Below are 23,390 nucleotides of genomic sequence, written 5' to 3' on the forward strand. Positions count from 1 at the left end.
CTGTGTCCTGATTCTTTATTTTAAAAAGCACAGTCTTTGTCGGGATGGCAAAGAGAGAAAATAAAATTAGAAAAAAAATCTAAATTGAAAATTTGAAAATTATTCAAAACTGGTCCTATTTTCTACCTCTAAAGGGGCTTGCAGTCCAAAATGTTGAACAACCACTGGTTATAGCTGCCCTTTACAAAAGAAGAAACGCTTACCATTGTTTTCTATATTTGAGCTATTGTAGATTAAAAAATACGGAGTCATAAGAAAATACAGAAACTTCTAAATCAGTTCAGCATTTTTATAAGAAAAAAAATTATTTTCTTAATAATTTAATTTGCAAGAAAAAAGGGATACTTTTCCATAAATAAAAGCATACATTTATGATATGAAAACAAGAACATTGTCTGACATTGTAAAGTCAGAAATTTGTTAGGGAAAAAAAAAATCCCAAAAGAATAAGATAAGTAATTTGGTCCACAATGGGGAAATTTAGGTGCGACAGTGGCAAAGAGATAGATCAGAGTTACACACAGGAGTTCTTAATGAAAAAAGCTAGTCTAGTCTAAAGTTCTAAAGAAATGCCAAGAGTAAAAAGTAAATACCAGAGTGAATATTGCACAATTATTGATAATATGGCATACTCAGTTGAAAATAAGATGAAATATTCAAGAAATGATTGATCAGATTAGAACTCGTGTAAATATTAGCATGTTGTAAACAGGTCTTGAGTCTGCTGAGCAGCAGAAATACTCCTTAGAGCATCTGGGTTGCAGCAGTCTGTCAGTAAAAGAGCTCTACAGCTCTGCTACAGCTCCATGCATGGGGTGGGAGACATTGTCCCCTGCACTGGGTCCACGGGGCATGCCAGGTCAGAGCTGGCCCTCCAAATGAGTTTATCCAGCCACTTCGTCTCAGCTACAGATAAGCTGCTGCTCCAGCAAACGACACCATAAAAGAGTTAAAGAAAGGTCTTCAGGAGCGTCCCTGGTACTCGAGAAGACCTCCGCCTCCTCAGCAGGTAGAGTCTGCTCTGACCCTTCCTGTAAAGAGCATCAGTGCTGTGACTCTGGTCCAGTTTATTGTGCAGGTGAACACTCAGGTACTTAGAAGAGTGATATTTCATCTGTGTCAGAACAGCGGGTCTGCGCCTGCAAAAGTCCAACAAAACATTCCAACGTCAAATCCTTTGCGGCAAAAAAAAAAAAAAAAAGCCAGACGTCCTCTAAGTTTTAAGTGGTACGTTTAAGAGATGCACATCCAGATATTTTGAAAAGTTTTAGTGGAAGATCCAGGCTATTTTTCTGTATCAGAATGACATCTATCGGGTTCTTCCTCACTGTTTCAGGTGTGTACTTTGGATCCAGTTCGTTGTAATTATGGCGAGTCTGCACCCGGGAAATGTAATTCATAAACAGGAAAAGAATTCTGGGATCTACCACTGATGTTTTAGAAAATATCCAGATGGACATCTCATGAATGTTTTACTTAAATCTAAAAACACTCCTGGCATCTTTTAGCACCAATGTTTGACTTCAGGAACCTCAGGAAACCGCAGAGTTTTTTCCTGACTTCACAATGTCAGAGAATATCTTAGGTTTTATATAGTTTCTGATTTTCATAATTTAACATTATCCATCTTTGTTTGCTTGTACATTTACAACTTTTCAACATTGGAGAATATACAAGATTTTTCTTATAAAAATGGAAATTACAATAGACATTTCTGAGTTTTGTTTTTGGCAGAAATTTACTTCTCCATGGCAACATTATTTATTTTTTTCTCCTCTATCTCTAATGGTCCAAGTACCCTTTCACTATTTTCTCCTCCTTTCATGGATCATCATGGATCTGACAGGACTGAGAACCTTTGAGATGTTTTCTTTTGAAGAAACAAGCAGAGACGACTAGGTTATCTTCCATTCAAGCCCTTTTGATGTCACAGATGGGACAATCATTTGGTGATGCTCATTTAGGCTTTTAAACCTAGTCAAATTACAGGACTTCAAAGAACAATTTCACTATTAAAGAATAAGAGAACGCATTTCTGAGAATATTTATTTTTTCCTGATGCTAATTCAGACGAGTAAACAGTCTTGCTTTCCCCCAGAAACACCTCTCATTAAACCTCTTAAAGTCAAAATAGCAAAAGAATATATCTATGTTGAACCGTATTTGAATGGCTTAAGATAATGCTACACCGAATCAAGAGGAGGTCATGGTCGTCAGAAATTATTATGGTGATGTTGGAACAGTTTGGGTGTACTGTGACCGATGCATTCTGGTGTGACAGCATCCCCCTGAATAAAATCACTAATACTGCTTTGGGTTCACAGTTTATATTAGGAATCGCAATATCTGCTAAATAAATACATGCAGCAGAACATGGAAAATGCTCCACGTCATTTTTCACTCTGCTTTATTAAAACCAATATAAAAGAAACAATTTTATAATGGCTTGTTTTTGAAAAACATGATAGTCTTTATTCTACGTTCATGCAGATTCTTTCTCTCCAATAAACATGCCAAAACCATGTCAGAGGTTTGTTGTCTTTCTCACAAACATATCAAACAGAAGGTCTCGGGGATCAAACTACCCTCTTTTTTTATTGAAACTTGTGTAGCTAAAAATAATAGGATGTTGAAATTATAGTTTGCATGTCAATAAAATGACAGGTGAGTAAAAGAAAAAGCACTAAGTGCACCTGTCTGTTTGCTTGCTAACACACATATCAAATCAGCCAGTCACATGGCCACAGCTCAATGCATTTAGACATCTAGACATGTTAAAGACGACTTACTAAGTAAGTTCAAATCCAAAATCTGCTGGAAAGTAATGGGATTTAAGTAACTGATGCCAGATGGACTTGTCTGAGGATCTCATAACCTGCTGATACGCTGGGATCTTCGTGGTCAACCATCTCTCAGGTTAACCAAAAATAGTCAGAAGAAGAGAGCATATCCAATGTGCAGTTGTGTGGACGGAAACGCCATCTAGATGCCAGAGGTAGAACACACTGACTGATTCTAGATAATAGAAAGGCAAAAGTAGCTCAAATAACTGCTTATTAACTCCAAGGTATGCAAATTATCATCTCTGAACATAAAACACGTTAAATCTTGAAGCAGCTGACACCATCTTAATTGGTTCTCTTCGACATGAAAAAAAATAAGCTGTGCTTAATGGCCGTCATAGTCTCCAGATCTCTATCCAACAGAGCGCCTTTGGGATGTGGCGGAGCGAAAGTTTCCATCTGATCTGAGCTGAACTGCAGGCTGTTGTGAAACCAAAAGAAAAAGAAACGTAGCCAGTTGATGTATCACTAAAGCAAAATATTGGTGGACTGGAATAGTCATTTAGTAGACTCACAGTGTTGTGTCATTGAAAAACTGCATTATGTATTTGGTCAAGGTATCTTTGTCTGATGTCAACATTTGTTTGATCTTATAAGTGTAACAAAAAAAAGCAAAAAGCAGAAGAAATCTCAAATACTTTTGAAAACATCATTATATTAGTCTGGTGTTAATGAGTTTCCACCTTGCTTTGTGATGAGAAGCCTCTCTCATCTGTCATCACAGGGAAACTGCCTCTTTGCCTTTTCCTTTTCTCCGTATCTTTTCTCTGTCAAACATTTCTTCCCATAAGCACTTGTCATCTCCCTCTTGTGCATGTCCTCCCATCTCTAAACTTGACTGCTACTTCTTCTGATTGGTTTCTCACAACCCCATTCCCTCCCCTCTCTCGTTTTCCTCTGTTTTTTCTGCTTTCACCAGTATCACACTTTATTTTCCTTGCTTTCCGCTTATTTATTGGGAGCATGCAATCCTAACCCAATTAGACGTGGGCATTTAACATGCATATGCAATACAAAATATACCACACATCAGAGTTATAACACAGAAATAATGGTCAATAATAAAGTCAATGTGCACTTTCTGTAAAAGTGAAGGAAGTAAAGAACTGAACAAATATTATAGAAAGCATTAACGTCTAATGTTAATCATAAAAATGGATTAAAGCTCACATTTGCTTACGGCAAAAACAGATGCTTTGGATAAGCTATAAACTACTGTAGCTTGTAAATGTACAGCTGATCTAAAATGAAAACAGGGACATTTTGTAACATTGCTGTATTACTTGATTTTCTTTTTCTAGTTGCTTTTTGTTAAACAGATGTTAAATTAAATGGATTTTTGATTAAAAATTGAGCACACAGTAGATAGCAGAACAGACTCTACTAGGTATGATTTGAATTGGTGACCTGAGGCATGAATGGAAATAATAGTAATCAGATAAATCCTTCCATCCCATGTATGTAGATCATTTATTGATGCTGCTATTGCTTAAACGGGGCTTTGAAACAGATTCACACCATACATTTTGTTCATGGTCCGTTCTCGTCCGCTGCAGTATTTCAAAAGCAGTTTCATAATGGAAAATCACAGCAGGATGTTGTATGTTCTGGCCCGGGCCCAATCCGAACAGTTGGCAAGGGGCTTTTTGAATGAGACGGGGAGCTAGGTTAGCACTTTAGCATGTATTTTCTCATGTTTTATATTTGAATGCCGTTTTTTTTTTTTTCCAAGCAACAATTTTAAGACCTGCCATAATTCTTGTTCAATCCACTTTTACTTCTTGTTAAATTTCCTTAATATTTCTTCATATGCATTTACATATATATATATATATATATATATATATATATATATATATATATATATATATATATATATATATATATATATATATATATATATATATGTGTGTGTGTATGTATATATATATGTGTGTGTGTATGTATATATATATATATATATGTGTATATATATATATATATATATATATATATATATATATATATATATATATATATATATATATACTTTCAACAAAAATGTATCAGTGAGCTTCTGAAATGTTTGAAGATAGACTAACTGCTGCCTTTATTTAGGCTAAATCTACTCCAGCACATCAAACTCAGTATTCCCCACCCGGTAAAAGTGACATGAAAAATAAAAAAATCTATCAGGTACCTTCGAGACCCACGTCCTTTCTACATGCGCATATCCACACGGTTCCTTGTGATGTAAATTTCATTACCTGTCCAAGTATGTAAGGGTCAACTCAGACATTCCTGTGAATGTAGTCCAAAATGTGTGTCCTTGTAGACTGGTTCCACTCCCAGCACATCTAATCTAGTTCTCCTAATGTATCACCATGGAGCATGAAAACGTGTAAAACATATTTGGAGAGGGTGTAACAAAGATTTGACTTTGTTTGCTCATTTATATTAATAATTATATTCTACAATTACAAGAAGAACATGCAGATGGTGTTACTCTCTTTTACAGCTTTTCTAAATGTAACAAGTTGTCCTTCTGTTGCTCTTATGAATTTGACTTTTCCTTAAAAGGGTGCCTTGGTGCAGATTGCTGCTGTTGCAGATGGTCTTGTCTTCCTAATTGTAGCATAAATGTGAGTCGACATTGTCCTAATCAATATTTGCTTCCCCTGCAAAGGATTTTATTAAGCTAAAGTTAATTTTTCTCAGACATCTGACAGAACTGATGTTTTGCAACTTACCTCTCACCCATTGACCGGAGGAGAATGTCGCCACCACCTCTTGCATTACTATAAGAATGTTGACTGCTAAGGCTGCAAGATGCTGATTGTAGGTTATTGGTGGGCAGGTACAAAAAAAGCTTTGTTTGATTAGTACTGTCTCAGACGTCAGCTGTGCTCAGCCCTGTTCTGGCTCAGAATTGATCTGACACACTGAGAAGGAGACCGAAAGGAAAGGAGGGAGAGGGAGAGAGCAGGAGTCGGGCTAATGAATGAGCTAGTGCAGTGACAGAGTGGTGATTCCCTACAGCAGTGAACTTGTGTGTATGTGTGTGTGTGTGTTTTATGTGTGTAAGCACTTCAGCAATCCGTTTTCTCTTGAGAGACATCAATCTAAAACAAGGTCACTCTGCCTCTCTTCCGCAATCCTTTCCTTTTATTGGTCCACTGTTTTTCTACCTAAGTCCCATCACTAATCTTCGCATCGTCTCCTTTTTAGCCTGTCATTTCAGTCTGTCGTCCTCTACAAATTCGGCTCAGTTTTCCTGTTTGAGGATCATTTTGACAAAAAAATCATTTTCACTAACAAATTTCCCCTCCTCTGTACCCTCTCTGTCCTCCATGGATGAATGGAGAGACGAACAAGTGATGGATCAATGGCTGGCTGGTCCGATAGAGCTGAAAAGACAGAGAGAAATCAGACTCTGGGGAGGTTTCTAGATTGGTGTACCTGCTGATGGAAGCTTAAAAGTACATGACATGGGAAATTTTAGAGGAAAAAAAAAGCTTTCTTAGTCTGCAGCTCCAGTAATTTTCACTTTTAAGATTTTTGCTTTTCTTGTAGAATTTGTTCTGTTGGATATGCATTTTGGATCTGTATAGTGAAATTTACACTTGAGCATTGAATAGAATACAGTAACTGTGGGAAAACAACCAGTGTACCTTCTTGTTTTAACATTTTTATGTACACGGTTCACAGGCAAATCTTCTTTAAAGTACACCCAACATATGGGTGTACTCTAACTTTTTTTCTTTATACAGTTTATAACATTATAAAACATGCCACATGTTGTGTTGATACCATTAATGGGAAAATAACACTTCCTAGTCCTTCTGATAATGTGTGATCGCTGCGTTGGTCCACAAGGGGAAAAATAGTATCGTCACAGTTTGGGTCCTTATATACGTTTCAGTCCTACATTTTATTTGGCCTATTTATTTACACTGACTTGCAACTCTTCACAGTGAAATGTTGTTCAAAAAATTTAACTGTTAGGGTGGAGTCAAAAAACAAAAGAGCAGAAAGCTTTTATTTATATAGCGGCATTCATAACACGTCATCTCAAGGCACTTGACTCAGATCAGATTGGTCAAAAAGTTTCCTATCTAAGGAAACCCAGCAGATTGCATTGAGTCTTGACAAGCAGCATTTACTCCTCCTGAAAGAGTGTAGAGCCACAGTGGACAGTCGTCTTCATTGTTCAATCCCTCATACTGAGCATGCATGACGTGAAGGTGGAGAGAAAAACTCCCCTTTAACTGGGAGGAAAACCCTCCAGCAGAACTAGAACCAGTGTGTATGGCTATCTGCCTCAACAGACTGGTGGTTAGAGAAGACAGAGCAGAGACACAGAAAGCACAGAAGCACACATTGATCCAGGAATCTTTTCTATGTTATGTGGTAACGGCAGATGAGCTGCCTCCCTGAATGATGTCACAGCTAACAGAATAACAGACCACGTGTACCTTCTATGAAGAGAAAAGAGACAGAGAACATAAAGTTAAAAGTTGAAATAACAAATAATGCAAATTGGAGAACAGTAGGAGAACTCAGCAGAGTTCTCCTACTGCAGAGACTCTAGAAACCACCAGTAGACCTGCAGTCTGTAAGGGAAGTGCTCTGATATAGGATGGGGCTTGATTATTAATTTATATGTCAGTAGATCACTGTGGTTGCATACAAAGGTTTTATGAAAAACTATCATGTCCTGTTGACGTATTAGTTATTATTATGCCGTTTTATGCTTTGGTTTTGCTCAATTTATTAGTAAATAAAGGCGTTTGTGTTTGTTTTTAATAACAGAGGAAGTACAACACTGCACATACACAGCAGGGGATAAAACAAGGAAGCAGCTAACAGCTATTAGCATCTCCCAGCGAAACAATGAAGAATGGTGCAAGATCCGGTGAAAAGAGAAAACGCAAAAAAAATAAAAAAATATGATTCCAAGAGGGAAAAGGCTGGAATGTTGCTGGGATATATGAATGGTGATGTTCACTGAAGCGAATGCTATACCTGCCAATTGCTCAGATAGGACCACAGAGTTGATTGACCTAAGTAAACATTCTGATATGAGTTGCTGTAGATTTGATGTATTTTATTAATAATGGGTGGTCTTCTATCATGCCGAGCTGCCGCTTTACCGCAAGGCAATGCAGAGGGTCAGGCTCAGTCCGGTATTATTTACAAGTCAATTATTATTTAAGCAAACTGGCATGATGATAGGTCTGCGATACTGGATGGCGCCACGTCTGTTTATATCTGTTCATCGTCCCTGGCGCTGGATTCTATCTAGCCTCTAAAAGGACTATCAAATCACTATCAAGATTAAGGCTTGGTGTGTATAGCTGTATTTTATCAAGATCAAACAGCTTTTAGTCTTTTTGTATACGTATATAACGTGGCTATATACCTTTTAAGGCCTTTATACATGAGAAGGAAACACACGCATGGACTAGTTTTTCAGCATCACTCCTGGACAGAATATTTCTGATTTTGGCAATATTCCAGAGGTGAAAAAAGGAAACCCTGGAAACCTGTTTAATATGGGATTTAAATGACATGTCTTGGTCAAAAATCAGACCAAGGTTTTTTACTTTATTACCGGAGGCTAATTTAATTAACCTGACTCTCGTCAGATGGATTTTGTTCTGCAGAGCTCTTGCCAAACCCAGTCGGAAGAAGGACAAAAACATCTTTTCCAATAACAAAAGCTTTCAAAGCCATTCTCTGGTGTTCTTTTAAATAATTAATATTCAGTAGATTGGACAACACTGTTGAAAATAGCAGCATTAATGTTACCGCTTACTTCCTCGCTGCAAGCCGCCATTTTTGTCTAAATCCAAATAGTGGCAGAACAACATCTATCTGGCGAGAGTCAGGTTACAATTTAATGCCATCCAGTTTAGGTGATTAATTAAACTATTTTTTTTTTTTTTTTTATGACTGGTCCAAAAATGTCATCTTCTGTCTTGTCAGAATTTAAAAGCAGGAAATTTAAAGTCATCCAGTTTTTGATGTCATCAAGACATGCCTGTAGTTCAAGAAATTGATTGGAATCATGAGGATTTATGTATATAGTTGAGTGTCATCAGCATTACAGTGGAAATTAATTTCATGCTGTATAATAATTTTACCAATCGGAAACATATATAGTAAAGAGAATTGGCCCAAAGACTGAACCCTGTGGTACTCCACAAGTGACCCTACAGTCTGAAGAAGATTTATTATTACCATGAACAAACTGGAATCTGCCAGACAGATAATAGTTAAACCAGCCTAATGCTTTTCCCTTAATCTCAACAGTATGTTCAAGTCTAGAATATTATGATCCACTGTATCAAATGCAGCACTGAGACATTTGAATGGTGCATTCACACCAAACGCAAATTATTTACATGTTTTCCCCTAGTAGAGGCTCATAAACAAGCAAAGCAAGGCAAAGGACGTGTTTCTAGCGATGTGAACGGTGCGATTAGGGCGACTAGAGTGAAGCAAAACACGGAATGGACGAGAAGAAAATTTTGATGGAGTTCATAAATCAGAAATTTTCTGTCGATTTGCATCACGTCAACCAATCAAGGACTGGATGTTGTTGTGACATACTGTGAAGGAACGCAGCAGAGACAAAGCTTTTGCTCAATCAAAATGGAAAATAGAAAAATTAACGTTGACGTGGGTAGGACGAAGTAAGAAATGCTCTTTAGAGGTTGTGGGTGGCTTTGAAAAAAAGCTATTTTAATTTGTCTTTAAAAGAACTTAAATCAATAATTTTTCCTCCTCTTTTGCCTCTTCCTGGCTCCAGAGCGGGTCATAGCCAGTCGCCTCTCTGTCCGCCCTCTTGTTATGATCTCCCCCTTTCCTCCCTGAGCTCCAGAGTGCCTCCTTGCCTTACCTCTGTTGTACAGGTGCTCTGTCCCATAGGCAGGATAACAGATTAAAATCCTGAACAGACGGATATACTACGGGAAACAACTGTGATCCAGCCATAGGTCCTGGACTACTAGAGCTAGGAGAATCTCTGAATGCTTTCCACATTAAATACAGTTCTGTGACTCACTCTGTAAATTCCTGGTCCGCCATGTTGAGTTGAACAAACAGGCAAGCGGATAGAAGCTCCTCTTATCTGAAGACGCAGTGAAGTGAGTGGAGCGTTGTCCCCCGTTTTGCTGGCACGCAAATTGCTGTCAAAATGTCAAGTGAGCGACAGCACATGACAGGGGCCAAAAATTAGCGGGAATCGCATTCGGTGTGAATAACAGCAGCTTCCAGCTGTAGCTACAAGGGGTTCTCCTCAGCTTTAACACCTTCCACAGTAGGTGAGAGCCCTGGAGAGCCCAGTAATGGTGCTTAGACCAGCAAGGCTCAAACCACCCATTTTGGTAGGCTTGTAAAGGTGAGCCTTAGAAATCCTGTATGATTAATAGCATGAAGGGCAATACAGTAGAATCAAGCTCCTTTAAAAGACTTATTTACCGTTAGTATATGGGCAAGTTCTGAAAATAGTATAAAAACCTCAGTAGGCTTACCATTTTAACTGTATTTCTCCAAATTATCATAGATAGGGGCAGTTTTCTTCAAGACTCAATATTGGTTTTTAGGTTTTCTACAGTGCCAGGCCACCCTGGTAAAATATCTCTCAATCTCAACGGCTCTGTTGCCTGGTGAAATAAAAGTTTATTAAAAAATAAGAATATTCTGTAAAGTTATTTTTGAAGAGATGCTCAGGGCGTTTAGTCATTACTGGTAAAATGCTCCATCACTCTAAAAGGCAATTTTTTGTCAGGAAGTCATCAGTGAGTTGGTCTGTTAAGGGCATGAATTCTTTTTTTTTTTCAGTTTATGGTATAACCAGAGATGCTTGCGAAATAATCCTAGAAGGATGGGGATGGAGACCACGGAGGTCGCTAAATAGACAAGGAGACCATCTGCATGACACAATCACTTTGGATCTGAGCCACATTGCCACTGCCTTCCAAAAGTATCAATAGCACTTTAATCTTTTTCAGATTTTGTCACATTGCAACCAAAATTATCTTTTTTATATGAATTTCTGCAAAGTAGCATATAATTGTGAACTGGAAAGCAAACAAAAACATGTGTTGTTGTCATAAAAATTTTAAACAATGTGTCATGCATTCTGATTCAGTCTCCCTTAATCCACCCTTTGTTGAACCTCTGTTTCTTAATTCCAGCTAAAAGCCTTATGGAGGCTCTCTTTAACAGCTTGGCACATGTGAAGACTGCATTTATTGCACATTCTCCTTCGTTAAGTAACTCAAATCAGTCAGATTGGACGAATACCACCTATGAACATCCGTTTTCACGTCTTCTGAACATGATCTGGGTCTGGATTTTAACAGGACCATTGTCACACCTGTATGTGGTTTGATATAAATCTTTCATGCCTTGTTTGCTCTTGCAATTTTCGGATAAAGGAGTGCTCATTTATTGCTGGCTGCTATTAATTATGTTTACAGCTATTCATTTTGTTTGGAGCTAACTAATTGAAAGGACTAAAGGCATGCAACAAAATTGGTCAAACGATGTAGTCTTTTTCTCCAGCTTTCCAAGTACACTGCACTTTGTTTTGCTCTCTTACACGAGACGACAGTGGCACACGACTTGGGGAGTTTGTCCTGTAACCTGCGGGTTGCTGGTTTGAACCCCTGCTTTGACTGTCTCAGTTCACTGTTTGCCTGCTGGTGGTGGTTGGATTATATTGCAGCGTCACTTATGTCAGTGTGAGAAAGTGTGCTTAAATGAATGTTGTGTAAAGCGCTTGGGGGTCCTCAGGACTTGATAAAGTGCAGTTCAAGCACAGGCTGTTTACCATTTATGTCAGATTTGGGGGGGGTGGTTGGTTGCAGAGAATTGGGAAGCCACTAAATGATGATTTGGTTGTTAACTGAATAAGAATAAAAGATTTCAGGTGACAAGAAATGCAGGAACCAGGAGCAAAACAGGGTAGCTACCACAACAGATTAGTATGAACTAATAACTGGAAATGGCTGAGCTGACTATATATATATATATATATATATATATATATATATATATATATATATATATATATATATATATGTATATATATGTGTGTGTGTGTGTGTGTGTAGAGAGAGAGAGCGAGGGGGGGGAGCAACAGGTGCAGAAAATTACACAGGTGAGATGAGTAAAGGGCAATTAAGGACAAAGGAGGGCAGTGAGCTTGCAAGGCACAGGGAGAACTGAATATCAGAGAGAAACATGAGGATGGCCAGACATCAGGAAAAAAAACCTAGCTAAACTAAGGAAGCCCAAGCAGAACAAACAGAACTACTGAACTAATAAAGAACAGAGGTTAACTAAAACAGGAACTGAATCCAACATATACCAGAATGCACTATCAACATAAATACTGAACAGAAAACTAAACTAATGACAGAGACGAGGATCTAAGAATGAACAATACTAAAGGAGTAAAACATAAGCAGACTGCTGGATCTCCAGGGTGCTACAATAAGTAATCAAACCCCTGGGGATCCTGACAATTTAAGCCCCACTAAAATACATTGAAGCTTGTTGTATCCACATGAAAAAGATTTTAAAAAAGGTTTCAGTGGGTTGAATAATTATGCTGTGTTGAATTCTTTTATTTCTGAAAGTTCAGGATATTTCAGGTTATCCATCAACATTAACATAAACATCTCTTGAAGTAACATCTGGCTGTATCTCTCTTTTTGCCGACTGCGTGTTCACATTATTACCTCTGCGTTTAATCTTTACTTCTTTTTTTTTCCTTTTCTTTTTTTGATGAACCATCCTGAGATTCTTTTTTTTTTCCCATCCTTGATCTTCAGGCAAAATAAGCCAAGCAAACACGTAACAGATGGTAAGTAGCAGAATGCAGTGAAGTAAAACTTGCTCAAATTAGCACAAATTTTTCACAATATGGTATGATTAAGAAAACTGATGGAAAAAAATGTTCAGAAAGTGTTTTGAACTCACAAAGCATGTGCTAAATCAGAAAGTTAACTGCCACTGTGCTACCTCTCAGATTTAATTAATTCCCTCACTAATCAGATGGAGGGTCTACATCAGTTGGCAAAGCTGAATCCAGAGCTTGTAGGAAGAAACCTAACATTTATGCAACATTTAGTGAAAAATTTAACATTTACACACATTAAATCTGGACTGGCTGATTGATGAATAGAGCTAAAGTTTCTCCTCATTTCAGGCATGTTTACTTATTGAAATCCCCGTTCATAATCCCTATGATTGAGATCCATTATTTTTAATCCAGCTGTAAAACTAAACCATATACCAATAAATCAATATGATACCCAAGTCCTAGAATCAAATGAAATTAGCTTTTCTTGGTAGTCCCATTAGGTCCTATACAAATGTGGATTTTCCTGATTAACATAGTTATGAATGTTGGACAGAAACATTGATCCCAAGAATTTGGAAATAACGTTTTAGCACTTTAACCCCACCGGCCTAAATACTATCATATTAAATTATGCTCTATTTGAAAGAGGGGTGTCTCTTTAGGGGTATGTCTTAAAAATTGTTTCCTGCAACTCTAAAACACATATAATTTGTAATCTGTGGATTATAATGGACTTTGAGGGCTGTTTAGTGTGGAGAGAATACCATCTTCACTCTTTTTTTTTTTTACTCACATGTCCAGAGGAGAAATGTAATGTTCAGAGATGACTACCTCACTCTTCAGCACTTTGTGAAATGGGTCAGCCTTTGGTTTACAGGCCCAGTCTGAGATATCACGTGATATAGTGAGCATTATTGTAATTTGGCACAAAGATGGCTAAATTAATCACACATCCTTGAGTTTGGCAAGAAGCTGTCTCTGGCTTTTCAGTCACTCATGGATCATGGCATCTTATGTCGTACCATGCATATATCCTGGGGATGGACATTGTCACCTTTCATTTAGCTTTTCAAAACTTGCCAATATGGTTCATTGATCTCTACATCGTGTTTTATTGCATTTATTTTAATATTTAGTGTTTGTTTTACCTGTGAAGCACTTCTGTCAGTTTATGTGTAATAGTGCTGTTTAAATAATGATTGATTAATTGACTCTATGATAATATTGAGCCTTCCGCAGATTATACTATTATATGGTGTGTTGCACGTAACAATAAAAAGCTAAGATGATTAGACATTGGAGAGAGCTAGAGATGTATGAAGATGAACTGTACACATACTTTCTTTTATGCATGTTTTGTTTTGCTCGTGGTGGGTCTTCATCTCTAAAGTTTGTGTAACGCTGAAGAGGAGAAGGGAACTGTGCAAACTAAACTCCAGGCAGAATGTTAGTATGGCTATAATGAAATAAAAAAACCTGCATAATGGTTACAGAATGGGTGAAAAAGACTGAGTTAACTGAACATTATGGATATACTCCAGTGGTGAAAATGCAACGCCTGGTCTGTTCAGTCTGACCTACAAGCACACCTTCATATAGAGGCTCCAGTCAGACAATTTTCAGCCCCATATGTCCCCTTCTTATATCTGACCAGGGAATCTTGCTGCCAGGGAATAAACTGTTTTAAGAAGTTACAGGTTTCTTCCGTAACAATATGAAGCTTTTTTTTTTTTGTTTTTATTTCTCTGAGCTGTAAGGGCAATCAAAAGTATTTGGTTCTTTATAGATTCCTTGTGTGTTTTGTTTTTCAGTTTGGGGTCGTCTAATCCCAATCCTTCGGGGCTGCATGTTTTAGAAAGGTTCATAATTCAACAGAGCCGACTTGAATCACTAAATTGCAAATTACCCATTTAAACTAGGAAAACATCCTCACGGTTACTCTCTGATTAGCTTACAACACAAAAAGTCTGAGCAAAAGCTACACGTTTCTAACAGTTCAGAGCTAACGCATTCATCTTATCATAGAAGTAAATGCTATTAGCTTTTTATTTAATTAGATTCATGCATATCAACTCAAGGCTCCCTCCTCGGCGGTTTATTGCCCGTAGGATTTGATTGAACAAACATTAAAGACAACAATAATACTATTAACAGTGCCTCACACTAAACCAAACCAACTCTTTTTTTTACCCAGTGGACGTTGGCTCGGTACACATGCATACGTAAAAACAGCGACACAACGCTATCAGCAAAGTCCAGGTGCCATGCTGAGTCACAACCTCAGCATGTATATTTTATGGTAACCCTAGCATGGCTGAGTAATTCAGACAGGCATACGGGCTAATTTGTGTAAAATGATGTGAATAGGCAGTGTGTTTGTGTGTGTGTTTGTCATGGATACTGTTGCTAAGCTATGCGTTTGTGAGTGCTGAGACAACATGTCTAGCTCTTAGCCGGCCACAGTCTGATGGGACTGCGATGGTTGTCTGAGGAAGAAAACTACAAGCAAACTTGACTACAAGCAGGCTTTGTTTGCCGTCACCCCCGGTGCCTCTCTACCTCCATCCTGTTCCTGCCAAACTCGATGGAGAGAATATGAATAGTAAACACAGAGTTGAAATGTTAATGCACCGCGGGTCCCAAAAGTAAGGCATTTGATAGAATTCAGATAGGTTTTCTTTCTTTCTTTAATTGACAGCAGCATTGTCTGAATAAAGGGATTTTCAGAAGTTTTAGGTTCATTTTCATGAGCTCAGTACCTTGTATGCTCAACCCCCCGCCCCCTCCAAAAAAAAAAAAAAAAAAAAACTGGATTTGAGCTTTTTATCAGCTCAGCAGAAAGCAGCCTCAAAGTCATTTTGACCTTTTTCTTTATGACAGAAACATTTGAATAAGAGAATTCGGAAATGCACAATAATAGCAAAAGAAAGGTACAAGCACATTTTCGGACACTTGAAGGGCGTAAGTGCTTGCATATAAGGAGAGTACTGCCAATGACAGCACATTAGGTTGGAAGATATGCCTGCCACAATGTCAAAGAAGGGAGGAAAATTTGAATTTTATTGCAGTTAACCCCTTAATCTTAAATTGCTTGCTGACACAGCTGAGAGTAGCAGAGGCACTGTAGCACCCAATTTAAGGGTTAATTGTAGTGTGGCAAATTATATGTAGAATTTAAGTTCAAATAAAAAAAAAGCCGCAGATTGAAAAGTATCTGCACAGAGGGCTAGATTTTAAACTGGCTCAACCTGTCTTCCACATAAAACATTTATCTACATTTGCAATCTCTTTGTGTTCATCTGCTGCTTTAAATTGGAGCCCAGTCTGCTGTCTATCTAGTTGTTTACTTTTTGAGGGGGAAATCAGACTGACGGTCAGAAATACGTTGGAGGACGTGGAAGACGTGGGATGGGAAAAGAGCTGTACCCAACATGAGAAGCAGAGAGAGAGAGAGGCAGAGAGCTGCCCCGTAGAGAACAAATGGCTGCTTAGTAATATATGAGGGGCATCAGCTTACACTGAAGGATAAAAAGGCAGTCAAGCTCGGATACACATCTGTCATCTGCACCTACACACACTGGCCAGCTGGTGGAGTTTGATGTAACTAGTGACTGTCGTTCCATGGCTTATACGTTCTTCCAGGCTGCCGACCTTAGATGAACCTTTAGGAAAGCGTCACAAGACTGATGGCAAAATACAGGACAATTACCTTTCCTGCAACGTTGACAAGAATTTTCTAAAAGTTCAGCTAAGGGCAGAGCGCTTGTCTTGTATTGCCTTGCTGTGTATTGCACACTGTATAAAACCATTTTTACACACCTTACTTTACAGCCTTGAATCACCCTTCATTACTTCGCTTGCTTCTAAAGTCACTTTCACGCCAGAGTAGTCAGGAGGGACTCGGTTCGATTTTGTGCGGAATGCCAAAAATGCCATCTTCACTTGTTTTGGTTGCATTTCAAAATCAACCTTTGGACTAAACTGTCTGGAGAACAGCAGTTGCTTCTTTTGGATGACACTGTCTGAAGCCAAAACTTAGCAGGAAAGAGCTTGAAGAAGCTCAAAAACACCGAATGGAATGGTCACAATAATAAGATTTATTTTTAAAATTTCCTGCAGCAGCAAATTACTCAAGGCTTCACTTACAAGTGAATTGACAGCCACATTTTCAGGTGGACCAAAGTTTGCTTGTTTGGTCCAAACTAGTGTTTAAGAACTGCCAAAACGAAAAAAAAAGAAAGAAAAAAAAACAGAAAAAAAAACAGAAGTAAAGGTGTATGTCTCCATCTGCTGAGAAAACTGTGACCTTTTGATATCAAGAATTACATTTTAACACAGATTTATTAACCACTCATTGAATCTGTCGTCACTTTGAACATCTTAACCTGGTGAAATGTTGTCGCTGTGGAACATGGAACCAAGCCAGACCAGCAAAACAAACCTCAAACCTGTTTCTGAACCGAGCAAATGCTCTGTGTTTAAGAAGGCCACCCTGATCACAGAAGGTCCTTCCCTCCCCCTCCATCACTCATTCCTTCAGCTCCCGTCAGGCGGTAGGTTTAAAGTCCCTCTGGCCCGGAGAGCTGTTTACAAAAAGTAATTTATTCCATTTGTCGCATCCACCTTGAACACTTTAAAATAAGAACTGTATTTTTACACACTCGTAAGAGTTGTTTTTTACCTGTGGCCCTTTATGTGTTTTAAAGTGCTATTTATGGGCGTTTTGAAGCTTTCATGGTGCAGGAATGCTGTTGCTGGAGTCCTGTCAGAGAACGATTTCTGCCACCATGTTGGACAAACAATAATGTTTTTCTATTCTAGTCTATTCTGTTCTTGTCCATTTAAAGTGTAACTCAGCCCCGCACCAGAACCTTACCTCACCCAATCTCACACCTGAAAAATGTGCCGAGAGGAGGCGGTGCCCGGCGAACCAGGAAACTTTGAGAGCTGGGCGTGGTCTGGGTTCCTACTAAAAGCTAAATAGATGCAAAATAAACTAACAGAATGCTAAGCTAATAAATCACTAACCTGAAAATCAATAGAAGTACCACAAAACTCACTATTCAAACTCACTACAGAGGCACAACATGAAGCGGCTTTTATACCCCACAGCGGCAGAGCTGCAGACATGTCAGTTTCTCCAAGGGACGAAAACCTTTGAATAGCAAAACTGATTTGAAATTCAATGCAAGACACCCGTTGAACCTTAGGAGGGCGCCACGCAGGTGGTTTTTGACAAAAAAGCAGGATTTCAACAATAATGTAGTATATTGTCCAAATAATCACCAGGACATATTAACAGCACTATAAGACAACCATGTTAACAATTTATTAGCAAAGTTGATTTGGTCGTGAGTTACCCTTTAAAGTAGACCAAACAGCTCGCGTAAGCAGACAACCCAGGGAAAATATAAAACAACAGTCTTGGAGTCTCTTAAAGTCTTCACTAGAAAAAAAAACTAAGCCATCCTGGTTGGAACTCCTCATCAAACCAAATCATTATCCCTAACCAGCATCACCTTTTTTCTGGCACTAACATCCCGCTCTCATCAACAGTTAGTAATCGTGGTGTAAAAATGGACTCCCCACTCACTTTTGAAGCCCATATGAATCACCTATGCAAGACCTCTTTCTACCACCTCCATAACGTTTCCAAACTCCGTCCCATTCTCTCCCTCCCAGACGCAGAAAAGCTGGTTCATGCCTTTGTCTCTTCCAGACTGGACTATTGCAACGCACTTCTCATTGGGATCCCTAGAAAAAGTCTGCAGAGGCTTCAGTACATTCAAAACTCTGCAGCTAGGATCCTGATGAGAGTGCGGAAACATGAGCATATTACCCCCATCCTCCATTCATTACACTGGCTTCACATCTCCACCAGGATTGAGTACAAGGTTTCTCTCCTCACACATCAATGCATCCATGGACATGCCCCCCCATACCTCAAAGAACTCATCATCCCACAGAACACAATCTGCTCCCTTCGCTCCACTCACTCAAACCTCCTCCACATTCCCAGAACCAGACTCAGGACAATGGGAGATGGGGCATTTTGTGCTGCTGCCCCACATCTGTGGAATGCCCTCCCTGACACCTTGAGGGCACCTCAGTCCACTGAGTGTACCTCAATCCACTGAGTGTACCTCAATCCACTGAGTGTACCTCAATCCACTGAGTGTTTTAAAAAAGGCCTTAAATCATTTCGTTTTAGCAAAGCTTTTGGTACCCTTTAGATTTATTATTATGCTTTTTTTTTTCTTTTTTACCTGTAGTACTTTGAGATCTTTTGATGGAAAGTGCAGTATAAATTAAACTTATTATTATTAGTATTATATTAAAGTGGATTCATAGTATATTAGGCTATCTGAAGGACTTTCAAATTTTGACTAGGACCAGTTTTTCATTTGTTTTCTGTCCAGTACCATTCCCAGTGTTCTCCCTGTTGGAAAACTACTTTTTTTGTGTAAACATCTAACAGAAAACTATTTAATTTTAAAGTTGCAGATTTGTTAATACCAGCCTATCACATTGTGAGTAACAACGCGTCCATTTATTTGACCGGATCTATGGAATATACTAAAGATAATGGTTTTATGGGATAAAATATACAACATTGTGGCCCCAATAAGGCGTTTTAAAAATAACTACCACCTTGACTTGGCATTCAGTAGATGTGAGGTGCTAAAGTCCTGTTCTCAAGAGCTACCACCCTGCAACATTTACAAGGATGCCTTCTCCAGCACACAGGAAACAAATGTCTCGTTTCTAGGCCCCCACAGAGCTGAATGACATGCTACCGAGGGAATTCAGTCGTTTGATTTAGGTGCATCGGGGCAGGGATGCTGTGGTAGATGATCAATATGCAGCATTCACATTAGTCGTATGCACAGGGACATGTGTGCATGATTTCCCGAGGGAAATCCCTCCACAGGGCTTGAACTGTGCGGCGATCCTAATGCTGACTGTTTAAATGCCTTTTTACTGCTTTCAATACATTCCGAGTGGCTGTGCGTGATTCTCAACATATATCCATCTGTAACAGGTTTGTGACTACCTCCCAAGGTGAATTAGGGGCATCATAATGATGGGTCAACTTTTTCCTTCCATTACCTTTAGGGATGTTTGAATGAATTTTCGGGGCAGAAAAATGTGTGTGTCTCGGAAGAAAGAATGGTCTGAAAGGAGCTTTTCCTCTGGAATAAAGTTCCCCAGTATTTGTAAAACTTGCATTCCAGTGAATATTTTCAAACCAAACCTTTCGGCTCTAAAAGGTTTGGTTTGAAAATATAATAAGCATATAGCCCAGACAACATAGACTTATTATAAAACACTGAAATCTTCCTGCACAAAACATACAATTCTTTCCTAAGCCACATCTAATATAGACATTTTTATTATATCTGGTATGGGTTGGGGGTGGGGGGGGGGGGGGGGTTGGTACTTTTTACCAGCTTTGCTCTCCCATTTCCTATCATCATCATCAGACATTCATGATTATTATAACACATAAACTACAGATAATTAAATACAGTCTAGATTTATTAAAAAAAAAGTTATAAGCCCTTTTTAATACATCTATTGCAACTATTTACGTTATAGTTTGAGAGGAAGCATGATGCACCGCGTTCAAACTTGTTAGCAGCTAGTAATAAGCCTGTTGTGACATTTTCCCAGTGCTCACACATCATCTGTATTGTTTGTCACATTTTTTTTTTCCGTTTCTTTTAAAAAGAAATATGGTGGAGGCTTCTTCAACACGAAAGTTATTGTTGTTAGTAAATCTGTCGAACAGTCCTTTTGGTTGACTCTGTTGGCTCTGGCAATACAGCTAAGCAACTCCAGAATATAGCTATAAAGTGTCAAGCCTGAAGCTAACACCTTCAGATCTGTGCCCACAATACTAGCATTTCCAGACAGCCACCAGACTGCAACAGAGTTGAGCAGTGAGAGACTTACACCCCTTTGAAGAGAAATGTTGTGACTTTTTAAGACTGTCCTTGGAAAATCGGAGTTGAAACAAACAGTGGCACAAACTATGAAAAACTATGCAGAACTGTTGATCAACACACCCGATACAAAGGAATACAGAAATGTTGCATTAATGGAAGAGACGCAAAGATAAATAGAGGTTGCATTAAACTGTTCACATAGTAAATGGCTAAAACAGTCATTTTTATCTATATTGACACATTGCTAAAAATGTGCATCATTTTTTAATATATATATTCTTGGAAAATGCAATCCAAACAGTTGAAATGCCACTTGGATTACATGTGATTTTATATGGTAAATCACATTATGTAATAGTGTTAGTTTTTAACCAAGGTCATGTGATTCCAAAGCGGGGTGGGTCATTTAGGTCCTAAAAGTCCAAGCAAAGCAGCAGTGAATCTAAAGTACATTGAGAACTTTGTGGACCACAGAAAAGTTTATTAACCATCCAGCAAACACTAATGATAAGCCTGCAGATGGTGTGGATGAAATTAGGGTTCAAAATCACGAATAACCAGATGCTTCTCATACATCATTAACCTCAACATGAAACATTCGGACCACTCTTACTTAAAAAGATTTGGAAGTTGTTTACTATCCACCAAAATCTCACTTCAAAGTGACTGCATTACCTCTGATCCATGCTCCCAACCTTAGCTTTCTGACAGGTCTATTAGAAATTGATACAACCAGGTCCTATCACTGCTGCCTTAACTGCACTTTAATCAGTAAAAAAAGAAAAAAAAAACTTTTCTGACCTGATAAACAGCTATTGGATTCAACTTTCCATTTCTTAATTCTCAGCCAGTCCTTGTTAGGGGTATGTTCTTTGGTAAAAGGCATGATGCTGGGTCCAGTTCTGCTTTAGATCACATTTTCACAGATGGTCTAACACGTTTACCAAGCACTCTGTTATATGGTGCAATTCATGGCACATTCTATGATGAGGAACTGGCCAAGAGACTTCAAAGCCATGACAACCCCAGATCTGTGTCACTGTTGTTATGATAATATTTTCCTATGTCAAATGTGGTTTTGTTCTTTTGTCAAAATAAGAAAATTTAAGACTCATATGAGCAAATTTGACAGTTGCGTTAGATGTCCTCACCTTGTAGACTTCAAAGCGTAACTCAGGTCTGCACCACAGCCTTACTCTGCTCAATCCCATGCTTGTAAAATGTGCTGAGACGAGGCGGTGCCCAGCCGACCAGGAAACATGCGGTCGGGTAAGGGCTGCGCGTGGTCTGAGCTCCTGGTAAAAGCTAAGTAAATACAAAATAAAATAATGAAACGCTAAGCAGATAAATTGCTGACCTTAAAATTGATAGAGGGACCGCAAAACTCACTATTCAATCTCCAACTCGCTACAGAGGCACAAGACGGAGCTGCTTCTGTACCCCACAGCAACAGAGCCACTGACACGTCAGTTTCTCCAAGTGATGTCACAAAAACTTTTGAACCAATAGCAAAACTGATTCGAAATTCAATGCAAGACACCCTTTGAACCTTAAGAGGGCGCCAAACTGACAGTTTGAGACACAAAAGCGGGATTTCAGCAAATATGCAGTAAATTGTCAAAAGAATCACCAGGATATGTAGGGAGTACTATAAGACAACCATGTTACCAGTTAATTAGCAAATGAAAAGTTGATTTGGGGCTGAGTTAGTCTTTAGATACCTCCCCATAACCTTAAGATGCTACAAACTTCTTTCTGAAGGCCAAAAAAATCTAAATTATTTTCTTTAGTGTTTATCGGTTATATTAGTTAAAATTGTCCTACCTATTTAAAGTGACTGTAGCCACTGGCTTTCATGGCCAACAGGATGTTGTACTGTACATGCTCTGCTTTGATAGAAGAATACGTCTCCATTACGACTCCTTCAAAAGCTAGCAACATGAAAGTTAACAAGGATCTGAACGAGGGATCCCATTAAACCCTCTGTCAACCATTCTGCTCTGGATTTTGATGTTTTCTCTAAACCCCGCATGGATCACACAATCTTCTAGTGAAGATCAATTGAAGAGCTTATCTGTAGACCACAGTGTACAGTGGAGAGTTTGTTTTTGAAAGCAAGCACCACGTTGATGTTTATAGGTGGTTATTAATAGTGAACTCTTTATTTATATGCTATTTTACTCAGTGGTTTACTCATATCTTCAGTTGGGATACTGATAGATTTTGTTGCAGGCAATGTTTTCTATTAAATGCAGGATTTAAGTAAATTCAATATCATCGCTGGGTATTCTTTGTGTAGCTAAAGTTGCATGCTTCACCATTTTTATTTGTTGATTTTGATCCAAAGAGGAAAAAAAGCAAAATATAGTTGTATGCAGATAAACGCTCAAGATAAAACTTAATGTGTCATAGATCAAATAATTATACCAGGATTTCAGTCGAACAGCTGCTGGCTTATACAACGATTTGTAATATTAAGTAAAAAAATCTGTTGCGTATATTGCTTATTCTATGCTCTTATAAGACTTGCTGGCAGGCATAGATATAGTAAATGTTCCAGAGAATTGCCACTTGTTAATTGTAACCACCTATGGGTTTTATTTAAAGGGTTTACCTTAAAATCAGCGAGAAAGAGAAAAGCATTTCTGCTCACCTACTGCTACTTGCGTGATTGGACGCAAAAGTCAATCATCTTTTCAGCACTAATATAGGTGTATATGGTTCCTCGGGACAGTCAAA

General features: G+C 38.5%; 1 protein-coding gene across 1 annotated transcript in view; it reads left to right on the top strand.

Annotated features, from left to right (window-relative positions):
• The window catches only part of LOC118564415 (protocadherin-15-like), a 149,359-nt gene that overhangs the window by 61,498 nt on the left and 64,471 nt on the right, over nt 1-23,390 (top strand). The window lies entirely within an intron of this gene.

Source organism: Fundulus heteroclitus, chromosome 10 (assembly GCF_011125445.2).
Source record: "Fundulus heteroclitus isolate FHET01 chromosome 10, MU-UCD_Fhet_4.1, whole genome shotgun sequence".
Classification (NCBI taxonomy): domain Eukaryota; kingdom Metazoa; phylum Chordata; class Actinopteri; order Cyprinodontiformes; family Fundulidae; genus Fundulus; species Fundulus heteroclitus.